The sequence below is a fragment of the Lepisma saccharinum genome, chromosome 4, assembly GCF_977018435.1.
Source record: "Lepisma saccharinum chromosome 4, izLepSacc3.1, whole genome shotgun sequence".
NCBI classification, from domain to species: Eukaryota; Metazoa; Arthropoda; class Insecta; order Zygentoma; family Lepismatidae; genus Lepisma; species Lepisma saccharinum.
In genome coordinates, this window is record NC_139232.1 from 29,702,738 (window position 1) to 29,726,189 (window position 23,452).

The following is a 23,452-nucleotide window of genomic DNA, read 5'->3' on the forward strand; positions in this document are numbered from 1 at the left end:
GGAATATGGTACAACGTTTACCAGATGTAGTGGAAACTAATAAGAAAAATGGAGAGTTGTTACCTGATAACATAAGATGTCTCATTGCAGGTCCATCAGGTTGTGGAAAAACCACTTTGCTGGTTGATAATTTCTTGCTTGCCTCCAATAGGCTAGATTGGAAAAATAGACACTTGTAAGTATTCTCAAAGAGTTTAGAACAACCGAAATACCAACAACTCATGAAGCTGTACGAGGGACTGGGCATAGCTACATTTGCATCAACAATAAAACCTCTCGACCAATGTTTGAAAAATTCTGTTGTGGTGTTTGATGATGTTGTTCTGGAAAATCAGAATGAGATTAGAATTTTTTTTACACAGGGTCGTCACAAAGAAATAGACTGCTTTCATTTAGCTCAAACTAATTCCAAAATTCCCAAACAATTACTACGAGATAATACAAACTTAATATGTTTGTTTCGTCAAGATCATACTAATTTGAAACATGTATACGATGATTATGTGTAAGAAGACTTAAATTACAACCAATTTTCAAAATTCTGTTCATCTTGTTGGAACAGCGACGATTTTGGATTTGTTACTATCGACATGATTCGAAAACCTAACAATGGTAAATTTAGAAATAAAATCAACGACTTTTTAAACGTTGAAACGATATAAAATAACCATTAATAAAAAAAAAAAAATATGACAAAACATAAAATAGAAGATAATTCGAAATTACGAGAGTACTTGTCCAAACGTTTCAAAGTTTGGAAATCAGAGAATCGAGGTTTTTACGAACATCACAAGCGTCAAGACTAACCTATTATCGATGCAATCAGTGGTCTTGGTAAAGAGATTAAGAGTTTTACAGAACAAAATAAAAACTTCATCAATGAATTGGTACCTCTTACTGCTAGACATTATGCAGATTTTTCTCCTACGCCATTAGCTAGTATCCACACTCTTCTGGTACTTAAGGAACCACCTGCTAAAGCAGCTATAGAAGTAGCAGAGAAAATCGAGTTGGGTCCCTGGCAAGGGATTATTTGAGTACAGGAAAATTCGAAAAAGATGAAGTATTTGGATTGTATCCAACTATGGATGGTTATGAAAGCGTAGTATGGAAAATTGGCAAGTCTAAAGTAACATTTGAAGGGGATAACATAAAAATTAATTTGGGTGGTAAAAACAACTGGTCCAGATACCCTGGTACCATATGGCTATGGGAGCTCATTACCAAAAAACAACCAAAAACTTTTACAGAGGATGATTATCAAAGTTACTCTGAAATTTTGACACTCTCTTATGCTTTGTACCAAAATAACGATGCCAGTCAAAAGCGTGTAAAATCGAGGAGCGGGGATAAATACAAAAATCTGATTAAACCTATCTGGAATCAACTCAAAACCGGTACTGGTATAACACAATACAATTCTCTACCTAAGGAATATGTATGGGTAAACGATGTGAGAAAACTTACAGATAGGTTGCTTGTTATAGCAGGAGAGGAAAATGCTGGGAACAATTATTTTCATAATTACAAAATGGGTATTGTAAACACGATTAGTGACAAATTAGCTAATTTTATTGTAAACGATCCTAAAGGTATAGGATAATTAATTAAAATTATCAATACTTTACCTCCTAAATTCTGGAATATATCAGAGGGTCGAGGTTTAGTAAATAATATTATTAATAAACTTCCGTTCAAGTTACAAGTACCTTGTTACCAATATTGTGGCCCTGGTACAAAACTTGAGAAACGAATAGAAAGAGGGGACAGGGGTATTAATCCTCTGGATGCAGCTTGTAAAGAACATGATATTGCTTACAACACACACAAATATCTGAATGATCGTCATATGGCTGATCAAAAACTTCGAAGAGGCAGCTTTTGAAAGATTAACAAGCAGAGATGCATCATTATGTGAAAAAATAACAGCGTTGGGTACAACTATTGCTATGAATACAAAACAAAAATTAGGGTGGGGTTTGTAATATAAATACCCTGATATATAATAATAATAACAACAACAACATGAAACCAAAAGGAGTTGTGTACCAAATACCATATCATGATCTTAAAAATTTAAAACTTAATTCGATTTTAACTAAAAAACAACAAGAAAAGAAGAGGCAATGTATAGCCAAAGGAAATGGAATGAAATTATTACTCAGTACGCCACAATTAAAACGATTGCAAAATACAAGAAAGAAAACACAGAGTGGTGGATTCATATTCAGCATTCCAGCTATCCTGGCTGCATTGGGGGCAGTTGGGAGCTTGGTTGGGGGTAGTGCTGCTATTGCCAAAACTGTGATTGATTCGAAAAAAGATAAGGCAGAACTAGAAGAGCAAAAGCGTCATAATCTTGCCATGGAGAAAAAAATAGGCAAAGTTGTGAAGTCTAGAGCACTCAGAAAATTATAAAAAAAAGAAGAAGCTCTTATCAACCAAGACATTGAATCTTTAATTAAAATATTTAAAATTAAACACTTCAGAGGAGCTTTCATGTCTGATTCTCTCCCTAAATTTAGTCCTCACTCTGGAGAATGCGGCGTGGTGAATTTGGACAAGTCCGAAAACATTTGTACTCGCTGGATATGCTATTATAAACAAAATGACAATGCTTTTATTTTCGTTTCTTTCGGAGGGGTACCCCCTACAGAATTAATTCGTTACTTGAAACATGTTATAATTTATTACAATGACGATCGTGTTCAAGATTTCGATCATATTGTATGTGGCCATGTTTGCATTACGATGCTCAGAATTTTAAATAAAATACCAAACATCAAATTAAAAGATTTTCAAAAAGCTGTATTATATATTAAATATGGGAATTTTCCATCTCTCCAGCGAGACTTCGGTTTTGAAACTACATCTTCACAATGATATTATCTATCCAAAATCCATAGCTCTAAGAGCATTCTACAGTGTGTATCTGATTCCGAATGTAACTACCTACAACAATAGGTAGGTAATGAAAAAATAATTATTCCTCCTGGACAGTATAACTTATCTACTTTACAATTTGAACTTCCAAACACTGTCTTGCTTTCTCAAAATTCTGTAACACACAGACTAGAGATTGTAACTACCACTGAAACAGTGGACTTATCTACCAAGGGAGAACTTTTAGGATTCGAGAACAATAGCAAATTTGAACCAGGTGTTAGGCACATAGGTAAATTTATACCAAAATTCTTAGCTATTGAGACATTGAATATTCACTGTAATATTGCCAAAGGTATGATTATCAAAGCAGAAGAAAATTCGATTGGCAGTCACAAGGAGACAGGTATCATTGCTACATTTAAACCGAATTCGGAATTTATGGAACCTATCTTCTATTCCCCAATCCCACCAGTCTATTTCCCTGTTTCTATTGATAAAGTTAATTACATAGAGATAACTATTACAAATGAGAAAAATGAAATCATTGATTTTGCCGGTGCTAATAATACTACGATGATAGAAATTAATATTTAAAATATATAAATAAATACCAAGATGGAAAATATCGAGAGTTATGAATTACAGTCTTTCCCTCCAAACAGGAGGACATTTACAAATTTGAATCAGCCCAACAAAGAAATACAGTATCACATCACGGTAGGGGATGGGTTCATTCATCCACATAGATCTGATCTGTATATAAAAATTGATATTGTAAAACAAAGTAATGGTGAAGAACATCCCCTCCCTGGGGCTAATATAAAACTTATAGATAATTTTGTTCCATTCTTATTTGCTCAAATTGAAGTCAGAAAGCATGGTACAGTGATTGACAGGATTGATTGCTCTGGAATTACATCCACTACAGTAGGGACATTGAAACTGTCCAAATCAGAGAGTGCATATTATAAAGTTGGTGGGTTCGAAGCTGGAACAAAAATTCAAGCAACAAGTCACACAGTACTGTTCCCCATGAGATTGCTATTTGGATTTTTCTCTGATTATAAAGAAATTACGTGGAAAGGTGGTTTGAGTGTTATATTTCGCAGAGCACCCAATGATCATAATGCCACCATGAGATACAAAACTTTAAATGCAGATGGAACAACTAATGAGACTAGTTTACCCGAAGCTGCGAAATGTGTGATCCAGTCTATGGAGTTACGTATGCCTATAGTTGAATATGAATTGAATTATGCTCTCAAATACAAATACAAAAACATTTTGAAAAAATCCTCAAATTCCGATTCAATTTTATACTTATCAATGCATTCAGAGGTCAGTGGAGGGTAAATTGTATGAATTTGATCTTACTAATCAGTTCCAATCTTTGCAATATGACATGCCAGAGTTTGTAGCTGTGCTGTTTCAGACAGGGAGAGATGACAATCAGGAAAAGGATAGCAGCCAGTTTGATAATTGTAAAGTTAAAAATGTGTATCTGAAGAATGGCAGTAATGAAGTATTTCCTCGTGAAAATTACAATTTAAAGATTACAGAACAAGATAATTTAAAATTATATGAAGGTTATAGTGCATTTAAAAGAGTAACTGAAGGTAACATAGACATGTATTATAATCCAGATGAGTTCATAATTCACAGACCAATGTTTTTAATAAATGCGTCAAAAAGAAAATTGGTAGTTATAAATGATCGAACTAATATTAAATTGATATGTGAAGTTCATGAAACTCTACCTGAAAATACTACATGCAGTGCAATTTTAATTGTGGAGAAATCATATATTTATGATGTAAAAAATGAAAGAGTGATAGAAAAATTTTAATAAGAAAGAATAATATATAAAAAATTGACTACGTGTAGGATTTTTTTTTGTTATTTTGAAAATTTTAGTTTGATGTTAGGTTTATTTCTTTCACATGTGTTGACTGCAATTATTATTAACTTCTAAACTAAAGTGCCCCCAGGCAAATTATGGATTCCACACTCGAGAATACACCTCTTGTCGTCGTGTGGATCCAGGGCTACTTTCTTTTATTTTATTCGTTGTAATCTCATTGTTTGAGATTTGTATTATATTATTCTCTCGAAGTATCCTCGACTGCGAAGAAAGACAACAAATATAATCCTGGAATGTTAGTTTGCTTTCAACGGTATCTTTGCACGTTCCTTTTACTTTCTTCGTGACGCTGCTCTCTGTTCTGAATGTATACATCTTCGAACGCAAACCAGCGAACTCAAAAATAATATCACCGTTACACTCATCTTTGAACTTACGGAGAACCTTTTTGTTGTGGGAAGGAATTCCAAATCTGTTGGGTTGAGAGTAGGAAGAAGTGTCGAAATACCCAAGCATGGAAGGATGTTTAAGATCTTCGTAGAGGTTAGATGTTTGTATGTTTTAAATAAAACTATTGGTGTCCATGTACAAAATTGACAGCTTATCATTATAGAATGGTTTCATAATATTATAGTGAAATTCGAACATGTACAGTTTTGACAAGTCGAGAACCGTTGCACCAATGTAAATAGGTTTTCTGAATTTTATCAATTTTATATCTAGTGCCAAATTCTTGTTGTAAATTTTTCGCGATTTGAATCTAGGATCAGATACAAATTTTCTACATTTATTGTTATCTGAAACCAATTTTATGTCTATATGCTTTCTGACGTTCTCCATTGTTTTTCCATAAACGGCATTATTCATTAATTTGTAAAAATCTTAATCTAATTCTGAAATGGCAGCTGTTCTGTGTCTCGTGTTGGTTACAATATAAGATTTTAACAAGGGAGAGTGTTTGAACTTGTGAATTCTTCTCACATTTACTGCCTGAACACCCTTCCCAATCAAAAACTGGAGATTCTTGTAGTGGAAGACATATCTTTCTTTCCTCTCTAGAGTTAACATAAGCTTGCTTTGATTAGAATCAGGTGGACATTTAATTTCTGGAGCAGGAGGTAAAACGGATTGCATCGTATTGATTATCAGACATGTGAATATTGTTTGCCTTTGCGTATCTCTGCGAACATTGCACCATCCCTCCACGTATCCCCCTTTCTATAAAAAGTAACATGTCCACAACCGATATCAATTCCAACTTGATCCTGGTCTGGAGCAACATAGCAGACCACGCCAATCCAGGAAGACTGTAGAAGTATGCAGGATCTAATTTATAAGTATTTATTTCTGTTTTTCTAATCACTTGGAAAACATCAGCAAGTATTGTTACGTCTAATTTGAGATACGAATCGTGATAATCGCAGAGAGTATTGCATCTCAATTCCTTCCATATTAATTTCGCATGTTCGTATTCTTTGTCCGTGATTCCAGTTTTTTTCAGTTGACTGAAGAATTCTTTTTTAGGTGGGAGAGTGTCATCGTCAAATTTAGATTCATCAGTTACATATTAGTAAGGATAAATGCCTTTACGTTTAATCAGTTCTACGTGTAGCTTTTGTAATTTTAAATTGTTCGTCAGTAAGTTTACTCCCTAAAGCATCGAGACTTGCCGATAGGAATCTACTAAAAGAATCTAGAAATCTGATCTCTATGATTTCATTTGTTCCTGGAATTTTAACTTTTTTACTTATAGAAATATAACGTTCTTCGTTTTGACCAAGAATGTCTATTTTTTGCGCATGGTATCCAAGATTTCTAATTAAGAAATGGAAGTCGTAATTGGATTCATTGTGAAAAAATATTGGTACGAATTTAGCCTTCTGGATCTTGAGGTTGCAGGTGTTACAGATTCCACTAATGTAGTTTCCGGTGAAATGATTATGGTGAAATACTTTCCGATTCTCATTCGTGAAATGTTGATCACACACCGGACACGTTTCAATGTTATTGTAAGATTGAAGTTCATCGCTGGATAATGGAAGCATTGATTTCGATTGACATAAGAAGCTGCCAATGTTCTCAACCTCCTCCACCATCTTTTTGAAAATGAGTTCAATAACATTTGGTCCGCGATATATATATGGTTTATGTATCCTATCTTGCCAAACAACAACATATCCAAAACAATTTGGATCATGAAACTGGTACGGTGTTGTGGAAGAAAATTCAGGATCCGGATCGCAATAAGGAAATGGTTTGAGAAAAGCCTCAAAGTCCGCAATAACGATGGCCGGATGTTCCAACAAGGCCTTGTGCATTTTAAATTCTTCGAATTCATTTGCTTTGGGCATTAACATGCGAGCCGGTCTGTTGACTCCACAGTAGACTTCATGTTCAGCAAGTTTTTGTTTGGCAATTTTTTGATTTTGGAAATCTTGGTAATTACGTCGGTCACGATCCTCGAATACGGTTAAACACCTTGGACAAACTTCGATGTATGCATCACGATTGTTTTTTTGGCTTCTGACTAAGCGGGAGAGTGAACGAATTAGCGTGTAATGATGAACATTATTGTCAGCAATAAGAAGCAGATTTATTTCCATGGCTTCGTCATCAACAACATTAGTTATCCTAATGGGATGCACAAAATGCTTAATTGAAGTATACAAATATACATTTATAGCTAATCGTTTTCCTTCTCCATTTCGTACCCTGTTTTCAAACTTTGTTATGTCGGAAATAGCAACAGGGTATTCGATGCCTGTCATAGCATATTCAATCTCATTGATATATTTCTTATAGTGACTAACTCGATATGGATGATCTATCCAATGAACCGGGTGAAGCGCTGCTAAAATGCACCACATAAAACACTTATTGTCGGTGTTATAAATATTTAGCACAGCTTGCTTATGCTGAAATTCTACCGGAAGTGGAACATAGCTCGAAGCAGGAAAAGGTGTAAATTTGTTTACATAAGCGATTAATCTGTGAGGACTTCCGCATAGAGACCAACCTGATCCCTTAGCCTCGAATTCATCATGTTTCCTAATTAATTCACTAGTAAGATTAGAATAAAAAACGTTCAAATTATTAATGTCTGCCAAATAAAGAACTTGGTTTTTCGTTTTGTGAAAAAAAACATTTCTTGTACTATTGGTTTTCTCATATTCACAAATTAGATCAACATATACTTTTATGGAGTTGTTTTCTAGTTTATTTTTCAAAATATTTATGACAGATGTTTTAATTTCACTCAAGAAACTAGAAATATCACAGCGTGGGTTCGAAGTAAAACAGAAATCCTGGAGTTGGTCCTTGAATGCCGATCTAATCGGCTTTTGATCATTAGACATCTTAATTTGTTTGGAAGTAGAAGCTTCAGTTTCAGGATGACCAATTTTTCATGTGCAGTTGATGCTTTGCAAATTTTCATGTGTTTACTTAAGTTAGAAATGCTATTTATTTTTCCACATTGAGTACAAAGCTTAGTAGGTAACAAACGATTTATTTTCGAACCTGTTTCGCTACATCTTGCCCTATAATTGCTAACAGTAGTTTTGGAGATTAATTTTCCACAAATAACACATTCGATGAAATTCGTGGATGACATTTTTTTTTAATATGCTTTAAGTAAATAACAATAAGACGCACAATCAAGTCAAAATTCAATAAGATTTTTTTAAAATTACGATAATTGATAGAATGTAACTTAAAAAGACAATAGTTATAATTATAATAAATTTTTTATCAGCTCTGGTACTTATATATAAATTTTCTCGGAAAAAAATACAAAATTCAATACAAATACAAATTCATACAAATTCAATCTGTGTGAAAAACAACTTGAACCATCTTCAAAATAAAATAATTGTAGCTATTACGATAAAATTTGCAGCTATGATATTTATACAGAAATTTCCGGAGACAACCAGTAACATCTGATCACACCAAAACTCAAGCTGATCGAAATTACTATGAGCTAAGTAGCTTTAAAATAAATTAAATACTTAACTTTTAACAAAAAAATTATGAGCAGCACTGCAACAACGCTTCCGAACTCTTCGAACACTCTCACGATATTGACTGATCTGTAATGGTTTCGCATTTAAATAACCTAAGCGCGGACACCAGAAACAGTGAGCCAATCAGAAGACATCACGCATCGCATTACGTCATAATCCAACCAATCAGAAGACACCACGTCATCGCATTACGTCATAATCCAACCAATCAGAAAAAAACACGTCAGATACGGTGTCATCATAATATTGCGTAATAACTTGTTGCGCATCATGATGCAATAGTAGTAGACCTGAAGTAGACCAAAAGTAAATGTGCTTGGGTGTGCGTGGGTGTGCGTGGGTGTAAACTTAAAAAAAGAAAAACTCACAAGTGTCTGTGAATGGGACCGGAAGTAGACCGGAAGTGGACCGGAAGTAGACCGGAAGTGGGCCTGAAGTAGACCGGAAGTAGACCGGAAGTAGACCGGAAGTAGACCGGAAGTAGACCGGAAGTAAATAGGTGTAGGTGGGTGTGGCATCGGTTGGGGTTTAGTTCAGACCCTAATTGTGAGCAGTGTTTCTTAGAAGATACAATAGCACACAGGATGACGCACTGTGGAGAGGCAAACAAGACTGGCCGGTACTTCAAAAAATGATAGCACATATAAGTCGATCATCAGTTCAGTGTATTACTCCGAAATTAATAATTTTTCCGGAATTTAATTTTTTGCCTGCTACAAAGCATCGAGCGATACAGTGGATTATAGGTACGTACATGATATATATTTTTTTCAATGGACAAACAGAAAACAATATGAGGGAATATTACCGAAGTGAATATGGGAAAATTTTACCTAGTAAAAAAAAAGGTTATGTGCAAACTATATTCAACACACACTGTATGACTCAACAATAATTTACCATTTGTAAATGTAACCACAAATGAAGTATGGTTAAACCTTGTTAAAAAGTAGTAGTATGTAATAGTTATATTGTAAATAAATTTAAAAAAATGTCGAATTAAAAAAAAAAGTGGTTAAGGAGTTGGACTTGAAATCCAATGGGTTCTACCCGCACAGGTTCGGATCCTGTTCGCAGCGAAAGTTTCGTATTTTGTGTGTAAATATGTTTTCTGTACTTTATCTTTGTTGAAATTCCTATTGTTGACATTGCTGGTTTATATTGATATTCAGCATTTAGATGTTCCTGTAATTATATAATCTTGATCTGATTTCTAGTTAGGAAACAAAATGTATGTTCTATGAAAAAAAAAGTGGTTAGCACATCGCGCTGCGACGCCAAGGGTCCCGGGTTCGAATCCCGCTCGGGCTTTGTTGTTTGTGAATGTCCATTCATAAATTTCATTATTTCATCACTCATCTTCATCTTCATCTTCGCAAATTAGCCAAGAGGCACAAAACGCGAAGTAAAATAAACTAAATCAATCAATCAATCAATTACTTTGAAAGTCTGGGTGCAGCTCCGCTTAAAGTGGATGATTATAACATTGTTTATGGACATCTTATGTAAAATGAAAACGAATTTGATATATTGCATTGACCATATCTGCAATGTGTTGTAAAAAACTTAGAAAAGTCATTGCACTCGTGGAGTAAAGTTCTTAACTCACTTTGCTATTTTATTTCGTATTTCTCTGTTTTATTCATATACTCTGCGTGTTCTTATCTCCGAATGCAAACTCTTCTTTGCAAATCAACGATAGCGTAATAAATTATTTACGTGTTGCAAAACAGATGATAGGATCGGTGTATTGATCGCGGAAAGCTTGGGGTATATCATAGTAAATGATGTGAGGTATCACTTTTCCATCTTTCGCGAAATACGTCTAATCGCTCGGAAAATAGTGAGTTAACTTGCAAAAAATGACAATAGGTAAACGTTACTTCTTAAATTATAAAAAAATCTTCATTCATCCTATCATATTTGGTGCATTCATCACTTTAGCTATTTTATATTCATTTATTAAAAGTTCAAAATATATGTGAGTTCTTAAATTTTTGAGGCAGCATACCAATGATATTACAAAATTTATTTAATTTGATTTAATAACTTTAAAAATGTATATATTAATTAAATAAATGAATAGAATTTACTTTTCAATAAACGTTCTACAAAACAATAACCACATGTGTGTGCATTTTAATATTAACTGCTTACCTTGAATGGTAGGAGTTGATGCTGCAACAATAATATTCTGTTTTACCCTGGGTATAAAATGACCCAGTATATTCTTCACATTTAATAGCAGCGCCATTTAAATAGCAATGTTGGATATGTTGAGAACATCGAGTCTCTGTGATATCACTGTAATTTTTAGAAGTCAATGATACAAATTAAGTAAAATATTAATACAAATAAATGAAGCTTTTTCTACTAGAATCACATTTAAGATTTCAATTAATTTAATATATATTGCATGCATAAATCACTCAAAAGTAAGTGATGCAAATTAAATAACAGCATATTTAACTCCATCCTATTGAAACCATTTCTAATCACATTCCTATATTTTTAGACCAATAGTTAAAAGTAATCTATCCTGCATGAAATTTTGAGCTGGATAAACATAAAGCGAGTAGAGAGTAGATGTATAGTGTTATGACTCAGCCACGTAAGTTATCTCCATGTGTGAAGAACGTTACGTGATAATGTGATACCACCCAGTAGATTAACATTACTGAACCACCATTAAATCCTAGAGCCATGAACCTACGTTAGTAGTGAGAACTACGTACGTGACCCACGCAGGTCATTAATACTAGTTCTAAGCAAATATTTTAGTTCTGTCAGATAAACAGATATTATCTTCAATTCCTAGTTTATTACAACACGTACATTTGATGGTTGATTGGTTTGCTATATTTTACTTCGCTTTTTGTGCCACTTTTGGCTAACCTGCGAAGATGGCGATGAGTGATGATATGATGAAATTGATGAATGGACACTCACAAAACATAGGCGTGTGCAGACCCTCTGATTAGGGTTCTTGATGAAAGTTCAGTCGGGAAAGAAAACCCTCATTTTCTCACTATATGGTCTAACGCAGCAACATAGAGGCACCATAATGAAGAAATAAATAAATTGTATCTGATATGTGTTGCGCTCCTTTCCTGGAAACAATTGTGTTCATGCATTCGTGTCATTCTAAAGAATGAAGGGATCTGAACCAGTTGTTTATGCAATTAATTGCTGGGGTGATGTAAATTGGTCATCATTCATCCTTGATGAGACCACTCGTCATTAGCATGGCGAGTTATCGCTTGGCAATGCGAAAGGTACAATATTACACTATAGTGCGCGTCAAATCTCCTGCATATGGCGATAGCCAATAGCAGCGCACTGCAGCGGTGCCATGTCGAAATCTCACACGGAAAGAGACAGCGTGGTCGAGCGAAACGCCTTGTCACGGAGAGCACGGAACATTAGATAATATAACATATAATAAACATAATGGGAGAAAAGAACATACCTGATTAGGGACTGCATAATTCTTTCAATATTCTCCAGGTGGAAGTTGTAGAGCCTTTGTAAGATATTTTGTCCCGTAAAGAGTACGTTATCTTTTTGGTAGTAGAAAATTCGCCACGATCGTAAATTTCAAAGACTGTTCTACGAACTACGTCTTTTTTCAAAGTCATCTAAATTTGTCGTTCTTTTCGGTATATTAATGTGCTTTCTAGTCTAGGTTATTGAAACATTGGAGCAGGCCCCGATCCACATTGTTTTGCCCCCGAACATATCCGAGAAACGGTAGCTTGATTCACACCACACGCTTGAGCTGTTAGATCCTGGCACTTCTTAAAGTCAATTTTACTTCTTTGTTCGTCACTCGAACACTTTTTTTTTAAAAAAAAATGTACACCTGAAAAATCACCTGTCGTGCCTGGCTTCGTACAACACTGTATTTTTCCCTCTTCTCCCGCCATCACTACCACTTGGTTTACTCAACGACATGCTGCACACACCCACTAAACACATGAAAAAAAAACGAACAATGACGGTATCCTCTTCGTCAACTTCTTCTGCCATCACTGGGAACGAACGTGCCCTGTTCCCTTAGCTAATCGGAAAGTTTCAGAATTCAACAGGAACGAAGGGAGAGCAAAAAGGATACAATGCAAATACGTTTATAATAACATTGCTTCTACAGAGGGAACGGTATAAGCTACAATCACGCTTGTTTTTCGAATATACTCGCAAATTCATTATCTTTCCATCTGTTGAACTACTGACACTTGAAATAATCTATTTATATCCGAGCGCCAGGTACACGATTTAGTAGCGAGGTGAAACAGCTTCTGAACTAGGCAACGCTGCACGTCCGTGATTCGCTGGTGCTGTTCAGTCGTTCAAGGTCATATGCAGGAGATTTGACGCGCACTCTAGGAACTTAACTACAGAAAAGACAATGGTCACTCGTTGGGTTTTGCGAACCGTTGAACCTGAATCATGGCTGGGTGTAGGATAATTACCTGTCTATCTGAAGTCTTTAGCTGAATCAAAATAAGCGAAGTCCTCTGTAAGCTTCTCTCCTATGCTGACCAAAGCGTCCTTCCACTTCTCACCTACTGCCTTGCTGACCACCTTCCCTCTCTCCAGTCAATCCCAAAAGTCAGTTCTCTCTCAGCTTGTCTCACCTCTATATCCCAGGCCATCGAGCTCTTCCTCAATGCCGAATCGTGTTTATTATAATTGCTACCATGCAAACCGCCGACTCCATAACCAGGAGTATTACCTGTTTCCTGAATGCTCAGGAGGTTTGCATGGCACAACACAATGCATTGTAAACATGCCTAAGAGGCTTGAGACAGCTGAGAAAAACAAGTGAATGCCCTGATCAGCATGAAACGTTCAGAGAGACTTAATAAAATAAACATACAATCTTAGGGATTGTTACGTTCGCCCGCGCGGAGAAAAATTTTCCCTTTTGAAAATTTGAAAGTTAAATCGCAAAGCTTGACATGACCCAGGTTCGCCAATTCTATGTATTTTCTTAAAAAAAACACACATACAAAATATATAAAAAACAACACCAACAAAACATAGCTTTCTTTTGATTCCCTAAACATTACAATCAATAAAACAAGTACGCACGTCGATATGATATATAAAAGAAAACAATATTATGTATGATTATATGATTAATAATTACAAAATTTATGTCATTAAGTGATATAACTTGCGATTGAACGCAATTGTTCGTGCGTAAATTGTTTTGATGTAGAATTGCTCGTTTTTACAAATCACAAGCGCGTGGTCAATAGTCTGTGCAAGGCGTGGCTTGCCATGTAAACAAAACCTGAAATGGCTGCTGTTCTTACCAGGAAAGCTGGTTCCCAATGTTTCTATACATTGGAGCCCGTACTGGACCCTTCAAAGAAACTACAAAACCTTAAAAAGGTGCACAAGTAAGTAGAAACGTAAGTAGGCATGTAGAACATTGTCACAAAATACACATCTCACTGTTTTTCCTGTGTGAAAGCCTGGTCATACCAAAGTGTAATATGTTTTGCTAACTGCGTAGCCACTTCACTCCTGACGTCGTCAAATATATGAACTTTCACTGGCTATGTTGCACATTCCGATGTATTATTATACAATATTCGATGCATATAATTAGTTACACTGAAAACTGTCGCTGGTAAAAACCTAAATATAGCGTTCAATTTTCTTTTCTACGTTAATCTGTACACTGTATACATATATATGGCTTGGTGAATACCTTTGCACACACAAAAAATAATAATCTTGAAAGTATCTTACCAACTGTCTACTCTGATTGTAAATATCAGAAACTGTCCGGTGTACAATTGTATTATTTACTATGTACCATGTTGGTGAAACACAAGTAACTGTTTGGAAGAAACATTTGCATAAAACATTGGCACTAAAGCATGCTTTCTAAAATGTTCGAAAGTGCTGTAGTTATGTTTTTTATTGCTTGCATGTCCGTTTGGTTATCCATAATGAAAATTTTCTCTTAAAAAAAAAATTAACGCACTAATTGCTATCGTTGGATAATTTGACACAACTGGCGCTTGTCGTCTCCTTGTAATGTAATGTAAACTATAATGCATGTACAGACTGGCTAGCATGCATGGTACTGCACTGAACATGGGAAGAATGGCTATGAAAACTATTCTTTCCCATAATGCATGTGTATATGTTGAAAACCACTGTAGCACAACTTGAATAATTAACTCTGTAGTTGTTGTAACAAAACTGCTGCTTGTGGGATATATCTTCTTGCTGCTTCTCTTCTTGTATTAGTGTAGGGCAATGTAAAAAATGTAGGAAATTACCCGTAGAACTTGGGTAATGGGAAAAAATGTTGTGCCAACTGCAAACAGAGTGGAGGGAAATTATTATCTGGTTCCTTCACTAGGTGTCGTTGATAGTGTATAGTCCGCTATACTGGGAAATTCCTGGTTAATTACATCCTTCCTGTAAAAGGTAGTCTCTGTGTAGTAGTAATTAGAAATGTCTGCACGTCTCCCTCGTAGAATGGTGATGAATCTTTCTGTGTAGTAATAGCCTGTCTGCGAATGTCCGTCATCAAAATGCCCATGCTTGTCCACGTCGTTCCGTATAGACAGGTTAGGTTAAAAGGGAAAATTATAATAAAGAAAGGAAATTGCAAAGGATGGGTGGATATAATTCACGTTTTTGCACAGAAAACCAAACTCATTTCCATTGCCTTTTCTTAAAATTAAATTAAATTGCCTCATCATAATAAAATAAAATTAAAATAAATTGATTAAATAATTGCCATAACTCTTTGAAAATAAATAAGGAAAATTTAAATAAAATATTCAACCGTAATTAAAATATTAATATCCATGATTGATGTGTTGCCTTAAATTATTCATTATTACTGTGCTGCTCTGAATGAACCTGTTTAGAAAGCTGATGATGCTTATACAAATAAAACCCAAGTACTGTCGTTACTAATAAATTCCAAATAACAAAAACTAATATAGAAATGGGCAAAGGATTTAAAACTAATTCCTGAAATGAAATGCTCTTACTAATAGATTGATTAAGTTGCCTTAAGGCAAGTTCAAGCGGAGTCCATTGAGGAATAGTAAAATCAGATAAATTCTTAGGAATATTAAGTGGTAACTCAATTTCCTTCATTTTTACTTGTTCAAACGCTAAAATTCTTGTATGTAAAATTTGTTGATCCACAATAATCTGAGAAAAATCCTGATAGTTAAAAAATATAGATTGCCCTTCGTTAATCTGAATTGAACTATGGGTGTTCAAATTATTATTCAAATTCTGAATGACAATAAATTGACCTCAACCTGATATTAAAATACCATTACGTGTTCTAATAAACTGAAATAATTTATTGTCAGTAATAGACTTCACTTCAAAATTACAAGATGCAAAATTAATAAACAAAAGTAAGTGTTGCAAGCATGTTCTAAATTCTGTTGAAAATTATAAAATAAATTATTATGTTGTTTGTGAACCCTTAAAATAAATATATAAAATTTGAGTTGCGCAAAGCAAGCTATTAGAGTCCTAAAAGGTTGCTTTGGCAAGCCTCCTAATAAACAATAGGCTGGTGCAATTTGCCGTGGTTCATTATAATGCAATATAAAACAAAATTTTCAGTAAATGCTACTCCTGAGTTTCGTTGAAACTCCAGGTGGTAACAAATATGGCATCAGGGAATTAAAAGTGTGAAATTCAAATTTAAACACAATAAGGATAATAAAAACTTTCTCAATTCCAAATCTTCTTTAAACAAAAGAAATTTAACCACTCAAAGCTTCTTGAGTCCGCCGTATACCTCAAATCACTTGGTCGTGTAAACAGACCCGCCGCGGAAAAGTATACTTGACTCATATAAGAATGGTGTGTCAATCCCTTAGGTATGTCCAAAAAAAATAGATAGAGAATAGTTATGCAATATATTAGAATATAAATACAAATTACTAATATTACCTACTGTACTAAAATTAACACTAAGTTAATCAGTAAGAGGTAATGAATTTCATTGCTGCATTGTCGAATAAGATGCAAAGTGGGTAAGTAAACTAAATTTCCTAATAATAAATATTAATAATAATAATAATAATTCTCAAATTATAACATTTGTGGTAAACCATACTGTTTAAATTTGGAAAGGCTAACGATGCCGTGGCGACTTTTGCTGCACATGCCTGTGCCAATCACCGAGGCTTAGCCCGGGCCTGTTGCTAATAATTTTGATTACTCTATGTGCATAAAGTGCTAAAAATTGCCCTTTTGTAAAAAATTTTCCTGATTTATCAAAATTTCGTTTATTTCTATCCTGATTCTAATGAAAAATGTGTCAATTTCCCAAAAATTTTACTTACTATAAATATCTCTATGAAAAACGGGAAAATTTTGCGAGAAAAACGCAAAAAAATTCGTCTTGTTGTTCCTTTGTCAAACTTATTGGTCGTGATTACTCTGAAGTGCATAAATGCGACGTTTTATGGCAAAAGTTATTTATGTAGAACAAAATATCCCTAACAATGTTTACATGAACTTCTGTCGTGAAAATCAAATTCTGATGGCTATACTTAGCTAAACTGGTACCCTGAAAATTTTAAAGAGCGAACGCCAGTGGTTCGTTGTAATTCCATGTTAAGTGTTTCTGAGCTTCCAACGTGCTCAAAGTACTCGGGAGAGCGCTTCAGTGCGGAAAAAGGAATGCACTGACACCAGACATTCTAAGTTGTGCAAAGTTTGCATTATCGTGGTCGCTTGGAAGGACTGAGGACTGAACTAATTTCTCTACATCAACAGCAAGAGAACTCGGAGGCTCGATGCCGGCGTGTTCGGGCGACACCTTCGGGAACCGTTCGGGTGCCGTCGGAGAGGTGGAGGGTGGAAAAAATCGTTGCTTCGGGCACCGGGCAAAAGAGTCTGCTGCCTGGACGGCAAGCTTACAACGTGCGGAGAAGGAAAATGCAACGCGATGATTCGCTGACTAGCAGCATGACGTGTTAATGTTTACAAAACTTTAAATTACTACAAACAAGGTTTAGTAAGAGCTGCGAGACTCTAAATGAAGTCAAGGACTTTTAAAATTACGTCATAGGCGGGATGGAAAGAGAGAAAAGATCGTCGCGCTTGCGACAGCGTGTTTACTTGAACACTTCCGTGCTCGTATAAGAACAAGACTTGGGAAGCTGCTAGCAAAATAAATGACTAATAAACCTTGCATTAAGTATACTCAAACCTAAAAAATGAATTATACTTAAAATTTGAATCGTAATGAATATAAAAAAAATTCTAGGCGAACGTGTAGTCGTAAAAAATATGATCTGTGAAAGATACAACAGGTTCGGAAACCTGAGAATTTGGCTTACTTTCTGCTTTTAAAGTGACATTTGAAACTTTCTCGACTTTTGTTCGCGACTGATTTACAAATAAATCTTTAACTTTTACAACTGGCTGGACACAGGGTGAAATAGGCAATTCACTTTCCATTTTGCGGCTGATTTGAACAAAATTTGGACCCTTGCTTACGGCAAATTCCTGAACTCTATCTTTAACAGATACAATATTCTTCGGCAAATCTAAAATGTCGTCTTTGGTGACTAAAATATTTCTGGATACATCTTGAACTCCTTTTTGTACACTAGGTTGAATAATAACAGACGGAGGAAGGGGTGGGGGAATTGGCGGGTGAGTCGTTTTCAATGGTACTACTTCAACCATCGGTGCAACATCATCGTAAATCTGGTCAATGGATGGTGAATCATTATTAAGTTTGCTTAACGGTAATTCGTTGGTACACTCATGGTCATAAATAATAAATTTCTTGCGTTGACATGGACAGTAACAAATTATGAAAATTATAAAAATACTAATAATAAATGTTGTTAATAATAAAATTGTAATTATATTATAAGGATAGTCAAAGGACTTGTTCAACAGATAAATAAAATTAGAAGCTTTTACGTATGGAAGAAATCCGTTTAAAATAGCTAAAATCGCAATGATTTTCATGTTGCTTAGGCAATCAAAACAAACAGTTCTTCAAAACTAATACGTACTTTAAGCCTGCCTAGTCTAATTAGTAGATATTTTAACTCAACTTTTAATTATTTCTGACTCTAGGCTCAAATTATCTGCTTAATTTATTTATTTGATATAATTTATTTATTCTCTAAATTTATTAGCACTGTTTAACTTATCTTATTTTAAATTTTACTGCAAACTTATCTTATTTAATTTCAGGTGTTAACTTTATGTTTAAATACTTAAAATCAATCGAACCGTACTGAGGTACAAGGTAAAGGAAAAATTGAGACTGATTTACTCCTGACTACCTGAAATAAAATAATAATTATTATTTATGCGATCTTTAAATGCATTAAAATACTAACATCACTAAAACTTGAAGAATCTTTAATTCTCTCTACTCATTCTAAAATATGCTTAGCATATTATTGTGGCAAAGTTAGAAACTAAAACCGTTGTGGTTTAATCATTATCATTCTGCGATGGTAGAATGGATTTCCAGGATTTTGGTCTAGATCCAATATCCGAAGGAAAATACTTGTTATTGGGGCGCAAAAAAAATCTTGACGTCGACGTCTACATATTCATATCATATAAATATTCTCATAACTGGCGCTTAAAATAAACTTTGCTAATATAATCATATACCTTCTTCTGAAGAGTAACTATAAAATTCTAGTGATGTACTCGCTGAGCTAGTATTATTACATACTGCAAAAAAAAACTTTTGTGCCTAAAGCACATTATTAAATAATAAGTCTGCTTTTAATCTTTAATAGTATTAGTGCCATTTTATTATAAATTATTATTATGTGACGCGAGTGGATTTAATATATTAGACCTGTTTCACTTTAATAAATACCGTAACTTGGAGCAGAATATTAATATTTATATTTTAAAAATTAAAACAAACTACATTTTAAAGTTTTTAACGTTCGAAGGTACAACGTGCTAAGGATATATATTCAACTGTCAAACGAAACATTGTTTCGGACAGGAAAAAAAAATATAAATATATACTAACAAAAAAAATCTCATTAATATGTGAGAAACGTCCACGCCGTGTAATGCTCTCATAATTCTCTTCTAAGTAAAGTGTTCCCCTGTGCATAGCACTACGCCATGAAGGCGTATAGGGGGTGTGGGGGTAACGCCCCACACTTTCTTGATCCGGTCGTGAGTGGGGGTGATGTGATCAGCATCACGCCCCTGACCGCCTTTACCCAACAGGGTTTCCCCCAGGTACCCATGTTATTCGACGCTGGGTGGGCGCCGGGGCCGCTTCCACCGTTAGAAAAGTTCCCGGATTTGAACCGGCCGGGGATCGAACCCGGGACCTTGAGCATGGTAGTCAGACGCGTTACGGACTTTTTTTTTCTTTTTTTTCTTTTTTTACGTGTATATATATATATATATATATATATATATATATATATATATATATATATATATATAGAGTTATAAGAAAATACTCTTTTCCAGTTCATTTTAACTTAATCTTATTCTGGCTATATATGCAATATTTCACACCAATTACCAAGGCCAAACTATCTGTTAAATTATTGTTTTGATTTACTTAAATCACCTACCCTGCGCCTAGATCTTCTTTTCGCTAAGTTCATGTCGCTCACTTTCGCCGCACTTTTAGTCCGTTTTTTTGTACCAGTTACATTTTCCACTACCATTTTCATATTTACACTACTACTCTCACTATCTTCATCAGTAATCAACTCACTATCCACATCGTCTCCCATTGCGTTTTGTTGTTCTTCCTGTCTTTCTGCTGTCGTCTGATCCTTAATGTCATTGGTGCGTACCACGCCATCCTCTACGACTACTTCTCTCACTGATTCCGGGTTGGAGTTTTCTTCCTTAGTTACCAAGCATGGTGTACCATCTTCCTCTGAGATCTTCGAAGCCGCCACTGACACTTCTGCTTCTTTCGTGGTGTCTTCTACGGGGTTGGTAGGTGTTCCGTCCTTCTGGGGGTTAGGGTGTCTTTCTGTGTGTATTTCAGTTGATTCCAGCCGATTCTCAAGGCTAGTAGAAGGTGTTTCACTGGATGGAACTTCTTGTTATGGTCCTTCTCGTTGTTGCACCACTTGACTGTAGTTTCGTCCTTGCCTGAGCGGAACTCTCAGGACAGTGGGCTGACGAAGGTCGCACATCCTACGTTCGTGACCAGGCTGGTGACAAATCTGGCACGTCCGTTGCTGTCCATCATAGATAACGTGACACTGAAACGAGCGTATTACTAGAAACGAAGGGATTGGTTTTGTGACTTCCATTTTAGCCACTCGCACTCCATTATACACTGGGTATCGAAAGTTGCCCGACCATTGTTCTTTGTCTACACTATCGACAGTTCCAAATTCTCGCAGTTTTTCTTTCACGCTATCATCGTCCATTTCCAATGGGAGATTAAAGACACGCACAAATTTCACTTCCCTTCCCGCATCTTCTAATGACACTTTCACACTATTGCCATCAGAGTAACGAAACTCCATGTCAGGCCCATGTTGTTCTAATAGTTTTCTCATTGTCGCTTCTCTCACAAATTTAATATACACACAACGCAAAATTGTCGGGAGTTGTATTCCCATCAATTCGTCAACATGCACACGGAATTGTCCGTGAATAAATTCATGTATATCCGTTGCCCTCGGTTTAGGAGCATTCACTGGAAAGCTTATCTTTATCGTATTGAACCTATTCATTTCGTTATTCTTATTTGCCACTATAGTACTTACAAGTTTATCGATTTGTCTTCTATTTTACAAGTCCAATTTTTCAGACGTAGTTAACTCACTAGCTGCACTCGGGGAAACGCACTACCAGAGAACGATATCAGCACGTCCAACACCCACGGCGTCTACCGAGGAACTGTGAGCCACCGCGGCCACTCATAATTCTCTTCTAGTTATTCAAAATAAGTTGGCTGTGCCTAACTTTGCTTAAAGCATATAAGTATATGTATATATGTGTACGGATTCATTCTCGTCACAACTGCTTACCTGTGTACGGACATCTCTCGTCACTGCAGCCTATTTATACATCTATTACTTCTCAACTAGAACTTTTAATTAATCGGGCTGTTTATACCCTAAATCACGGTACGCCACTCTAACTATATACGCTTGGCGTAATAGCGGACATAATTGTACAGCGTGTCGAGTAATATAATTAGCGTTTCGTTTCTTTACATATTAACATGGATTAAAATTTTCAGGCAATGTATGCGTAAGTTAAGGTAACATAAAGCAAGTGACTATCTCGTATAAACTTGACTATCTCCTTAATCTAAGCTCCCTTCATGAGGTGCTAGGAGACTTCAGTCATTAAGAATATAAATGAGTGGTCCTCGGGGCCTTATTCGTTCCCAAAACTATATATATATATAAAATGTAATATCCTCGTTGCAAAAGTCTTAGCAGTCATAGTTTAAGCATTCTAAATCCTTTACAAGTTACGGTCAGTTTTAAACCAAATTTAAATTAAACTTTTAAGAAATTTCAATTAATAATAATAATAATAACAATATATTGACTCAAACAAGCATACTCTGTGCCATAACTCGTTAAAATGCACCATAGTGCTGATTGACTCTGACTCGGTGGCACCTCATTCATAAATAACTTTAAAATTCACTTTTAATCCACGTTGTTAATTAATTAAAATGTTAAGGATAAAAAATTGTTTACTGTTTACTGTAGCTTACTGCATCCTCATAACCAACGTTGTAATAATTTTCGTATCCAAGATCATGTAAAAAATGTTCCTACCTTTTACGTTCTAAAATCACTGTCAATGCAAGAAATCATCAAATCTAAATGCCTTATCCTAATTCCTTATTTAAAATTCTGGATGGTAAAAATTTCCCAGGTGGGAATTTGTCGTAACCATGGTACCGGGTTCGTGAGTGAACCACAGAGCTACCAGGAGCAGATTGATAGGGAATCGTCCACAGACGTCCCTGGCCGACCGCATTTTTGGCAAAATGTGACTGCCTGAAACCCGACATCGAACCTTCCGCCATGCGGAATGCCGGACGCTCCTGATACCAAAGCGCCAGCCCGACGCGGTTAACCGCGACGGAGCTAGGGCGCAGTTCCTCCGCATTCTTACATTTCGCTGATTACCGACCCAGACTTGAGGTCGATAAATTTCATCGCATTCATCCTCATGTAAGACTAAACATCTATCATGGCATATAAATTCTTCTCCCCCCATTAATTTTAAAACCCTTAAGCCCTATGTATTTTCAAAATAAAATATGGCAAGGACATACTAAAAAAACTAAAGAAATGAGCAAAATTTTGGGGTGGGTAGCGAACTTAGGGGTGGTATTGAATTCTAAACTGGTTAACAAACTCTTTTCATTTCAAAGAAAAAAATGAAAAGGCCTCAAGCACTCCACTACGTATCAAAATTTGGGGTGGGGTTAAATTTAATTAAAAACTGGTTAACAATTTCTTTCCATTTCTGAAAAAAAAATGAAAAGACCCGCTAATCTCCACCACGTGTCAATATTTGGGGTGGGGTTATATTTAAAACTGGTTATAAAAACTAATCCTTCAATTTTCATTTAGTTCATGGTGAAATGAAAGAAAATCCCAGCACCTCGACCACGTGTCATTCTAAAGAATGAAGGGATCTGAACCAGTTGTTT